This window comes from Sciurus vulgaris (assembly GCF_902686455.1).
Source record: "Sciurus vulgaris genome assembly, chromosome: 5".
NCBI lineage: Eukaryota > Metazoa > Chordata > Mammalia > Rodentia > Sciuridae > Sciurus > Sciurus vulgaris.
The window spans coordinates 102,831,526-102,836,792 of NC_136465.1; the positions used below are offsets into that span (position 1 = coordinate 102,831,526).

A 5,267-nucleotide genomic window follows, 5' to 3' on the forward strand; every position below is an offset into this window, starting at 1 on the left:
GCTGTTTGATCAAAGCAGCTGTGCTATGTCCAGGTTTATTTACAAAGCATGGTTTTAAATATTGCTGTGGACTGTGTTGCTTTTTAATAATTTTTTTTTTTAGCCTGAGAAACATTTCCACTGTCCATTTGCTAGAACACCAGAGGTGCATGTGTCCATTTTTTTTTCCAAAATTGAACATATAAATATGTGCTCATGCTATATGAGGTATTGGGGAGTCAGTAGGTAATAAAACAAGTTCCCCGCTCTCATGTAGTATATATTCTGGAGAAACAGACATAAAAATAGGACAAGTAATAATCTTTGTACAGTGATAGTGTGAAGTAAACAAAACATGATAATATATTGACAGCAGGGTATGATAACATTATGTATTGTCAGGTCAGGGGGTTTTCAGCTGATAACTAGATTAACTTAAAAGAAGTACATACATAAAGAATAGAACTATAAGCATACCAGGAATAGGGAACATCCTGTGTTAAGCTCCTAATGTGCAATAAAATCTAGTCACTTCATTTTACACTGTATGAGGTCACCATTTTAAAGAATAAATCTAATTTTTTTTTTTTCAAGTGATGGTTCCAAACTTGTGAGATAGTGGTTTCTTAACTATTTTAAGTTTACAGATCACCTGGAGGGCTTGCTGAAAATAGTTTCCTAGGCTCTATCCTAGTCAGTCAGGTGAGGCCCAAAGATATGCCTTTGTAACAAACTCATAGGTGATGCTCATGCTACTAGTGGAGGACCAAACTGCTGCTGTAATGTATGTTTTGTTTAGTATCCATTTGCCAGAAGTAAAGCACACCAGATTTTTCTTTTATGTAAACAATTGTCCTGAATGCCGATCATCTGAAGTTAGTTTTTCTAGGTGTACATAAACATTAAAGAAGGGTGGTAAGATGGCAGCTGTGAGTCTGCATTTCGGCAACTTGGTGTGGGGAAAACTAGGCCTGTATCCTCCTTGGCCAGGAAAGATTGTTAATCCACCCAAGGATTTGAGGAAACCACAAGGAAATAAATGCTTCTTTGTGAAGTTTTTTGGAACAGAAGATCATGCCTGGATCAAAGTGGAACAGCTGAAGCCATATCATGCTCATAAAGAGGAAATGATAAAGATCAACAAGGGTAAATGATTCCAGCAAGCTGTGGATGCTGTTGAAGAGTTCTTCAGGAGAGCCAAAGGGAAAGACCAGACATTGTCCCACATCTCTGCTGATGACAAGTCGGCGTAATTCCAGTGAGGAGAGGAGTAGGCCAAACTCAGGTGATGAGAAGAGCAAACTTAGCCTATCTGAAGGGAAGGTGAAGAATGTGGGAGAAGGAAGGAAGAGGGTGTCTTGGGGCTCTGCAGAGAGAGGCTCCAAACCCCCTCTGAAAAGAGCCCAAGAGCAAATTCCCAGAAACAGGGTCAGCCCCCAAAGGATGAGAAGGACCTCACCATTCCTGAGTCTAGTACCATGATGGGGATGATAGCTGGACAAATGGCCACATTTAAATGGCAGCCTACTGCAAGTGAGCCTGTCAAAGATGCAGATCCTCATTTCCATCATTTCCTGCTGAGCCAAAAAGAGAAGCCAGCTGTCTGTTACCAGGCAATCACAAAGAAGTTGAAAATATGTGAAGAGGAAACTGGTTGGTTCCACCTCCATCCAGGCGGCAGACAGCACAGCTGCCATGAATGGCAGCATCACCCATGGACAAAAAGAGGATTTTTGGGCCTTGGCCTCATGGGAAGTATCATTGTTTCCAACTTGCTAAAAATGGGTCACACGGTGACTGGAACCGGACTGCAGAGAAAGAGGGGACCCACCTAGAGGAACACCTGCGGAAGTCGTTTCAACTTACGACATCACCTTCGCCTGTGTGTCCAATCCAATGGCAGCCAAGGACCTGGTGCTGGGCCCCAGTGGTGTGCTGCAAGGGATCTGGGAAGTGGTTTGTGGACATGTCAACAGTGGATGCTGACACAGTCACTGAGCTGGCCCAGGTGATTGTGTCCAGTGGGGGCCACTTTCTGGAAGCCCCAGTCTCAGGGAATCAGCAGCTGTTCAATGATGGGATGCTGATGATTTTGGCAGCTGGAGACGGGGTTGTATGAGGACTGAAGCAGCTGCTTCCAGGCAATGGGAAAGACCTCCTTCTTTCTAGGTGAAGTTGGGAATGCAGCCAAAATGATGCTCATCATGAATATGGTCCAAGGGAGCTTCATAGCCACAATCACCGAGGGGCTGACCCTGGTCCAGATGACAGGCCAGTGACAGCAGACACTCTTGGACATCCTCAGTCAGGGACAGTTAGCCAGCATCTTCCTGGACCAGAAGTGCCAAAATATCCTGCAAGGAAACTTTAAGCCTGACTTCTACCTAAAATACATTCAGAAGGATCTCTGCTTGGCCATCGTACTGGGCGATGCCATCAAGCACCCAACTCCCATGTCAGTTGCAGCCAATGAGGTGTACAAAAGAACCAAGTCACTGGACCAGTCTGACAGTGAGATGTCTGTCGTGTACTGGGCCTACATACACTGAGCTGTTGGCACCCCACCCGTTCCCATCTTCCCGTTGCCCCTATTCCTGATGTGGGGCCACTGTCTCAGGACATGGCTCTGGACCAGTCCACCTGTCTCCATTTCTTTTTATACAGACTTTGAGACTTGCCATCAGCATAGCATACAGCAGCACCCTCCCATGAGGCCTTGGGGAGGCCTCGAGGAAGCTATTGTGCTGCACACAAGCCCAGACTAGGTGGTCGTGTGTTCTCACACATGTGCTCATGTACGCGCGTGCATGCGTGCGTGCGCACACACACACACGCTGGCTCTCACCCCAGGATAGAAACTGCCCAGAAACTGCTGCCAGGCTTTTTTCTTCTCCAAACTTGTCTTACCTCAGACCCTTTCCAGTTGAGGAACTAGAATCAACAGTGAGAATTGGAAGCCTTCCTGCAGCTTCCCCAGAACAGAGGCTTGTGTGTCCGGGTCCTCTGCTGGACCCCTGCAAGAAGAGGCTCTGGGCCAAAATGAACCAGCAGAGAGACTCCTGATGAAGGCTCCCATGGGCCCTCCAGCTGAAGGTGACCAGTTGAGGATTTTCATGCCTAAGCTATCAGTGCACAGCCAACTAACTCTGTCAATGCCTTTGTGAACTCAGATGAGATTGACAGTCTACACAGCAGGCTTTGGCTCAGCAAGAAGAGCAGCAAGAGACCAGCCTGTAGGTGAGCACAGCTGCCAGGCTCCCCTCACTGCTGCTCAGCACCCACCACAGATGCCACCATTGCTGTCGAGCCTGGACCAGCCCAAGGTCCTTGCCTCCCTGCAGTGGGAGCTTGCTCCTTACCAGGCTGTTTTAGTGTTTGGATTTGCATTCCAGCCCTTGGGAATTGGGTCCTGAGGGCGCCAGTGTGCCGTGAAGAGGAGGGGTGGCTCCTTCCTGTTTCTGTTATGCCAGTCTCTTCACCTGGCTCTGCAGAGCCACTCTGAACGGGCCCACCTGGCCCAGCCTGCCCTGTGCAGTCCCCTGCATGCCTCACCTCTCTAGAGGCATTCTCCTTCCTCCCCTTTTCCTCCCACAGAGGTCTGTCTGTCCAGTCTTTTGGCCCAGACCCAGCCTGACTAACGATGAGCATTTTTCTTGGGCTCAGTTCTTGATAGGGAACGGGTATCTTTGTTCCAGCCAGCATCATGGTCTTTGGTGCTTCCTGGGCCTAGGTCTGTCAGTAGGGAAGAGAACTGGGCCTAATCTAGCCTGGACTAGTTGACCCTCAGGTGGAGCTGGGATATCCTCAAGGCCCTGACATTTCTCCTTGGATTGGGGACCAGAAGGGGCTTAGACTTTTGCCTGAGAACAAGAAGTCACCCAAAGGATGTCAGCTATTTCTCCCTCTCATGGTTTGGGTTTTCCAAAGTCACAATTGGCCCAAGGTCAGCATTTGTAGTGAAGTATATGTAGCTATATGTATAAGGTGTCCACACAGGTGTGGGGTCCCTCCCCCTTGGCCCTTTTCCACTGTTTCAAGTGGAGGACATAGGTGGGGGCCAGAGAAAGTGTCCTGCGGTTCCGCACAGTTGTTGATTTCACACTGGGATTTTTGAACTCGTTTGTCTGAACACAGCCTGTCCTAGCCCTGGAGGACACAGAGGGTGGGGGTAGGGGAAGATGCTGGAATGAAACCAGTTAGTCAATGTTGTCTTAATATTATTGACAATTCTTAAAGTTCCTTTTTATGAATATTTCTGTTTAAGCTATTTCACCTTTGTTTTGAAATTCTTCCCTTTTAAGGAGAAAATGTGACACTTGTGAAAAGCTTGTAAGAAAGCCCTCCTTCCCTTTTCCGTTAAGCCTCCTTTAAATGACAAATCTAGGTGATTAAGGTTGTGAATTTTGTTTTTTGCTTTGTTTTTAATGAGCATTTGTCTTTCAGAATAGGATTGTGTGATAATCTTTAAATGGCAAAAACATGATTTTGTGCAATTAACAAAGCTATTGCAAGAAAAATAAAACATTTCTTGGTAAAAAAAATTAAAGGTAAAATTCTCAATATTTCATATTACTTTCTTAGCATTTACAATATGAGCTTAATTTTAATATATCTAATTAGTGAAGGATTAATGTCACTTTTTATTTGGAGAGGATTTCAAAAAAATGTTGCAGAAAAGAATTTTTTTTTTTTTTTTTTTGAGAAAAAGGAAAAATAAGGCTTATTGCTTTGGTAGCAATTTGGAAACATGGGGGACTCCTGTTCCATATGCTGTGATTCTGTCCATCAGCTGGAACACGGGGCCTTTTAAAGAGGAGATTTGAAGGCTACATTTCACATTTTCTCTGTTGAAGTTGTAATTCACTGTTTTATTTGGAAGATAGTGATTTCTGAGATCTTCTGGTACCATTGCCAAAGTCTGAATTACTTCGTTCCTATGGTAGATTTGTACTCGAGGACACTAAATCTGCCTACCATGAGGAAGAAAGGTAATCCTGTTTCCTCTGAGATTAGGGAGGAGAAGGAAGAGAGGAAGAGAAAGAAACATGTTCATCTTAAAAATCAGTCTCAGTGGCAGAGCAGCAAGGGCTATATTCAAAGTATAAAGTGGACCATTATTACATTTCCCCACTGTCAATTTCTACTTTTCATTCCCAGGAAAAAAATGACTATGAAATCTACAAGCTGCTTCCTGCTGAAAGAGGGTGAAGTTGGGGGAAGTAACTCAAAGTTCTTGCTTTCTGACAGGTGGGGTGTATAATTAAGGGTGTTGAGAGGAGATCCAAGAT

The 5,267-nt window shown here is 45.3% G+C and overlaps 1 pseudogene across 1 annotated transcript; it reads left to right on the plus strand.

Annotated features, from left to right (window-relative positions):
* The first annotated feature begins 390 nt into the window (after positions 1-390).
* On the plus strand, positions 391-2,534 carry LOC306660647 (cytokine-like nuclear factor N-PAC; annotated as a pseudogene). Its single transcript has one exon. The product of its transcript is annotated as a cytokine-like nuclear factor N-PAC (transcript).
* Positions 2,535-5,267: the final 2,733 nt, after the last annotated feature.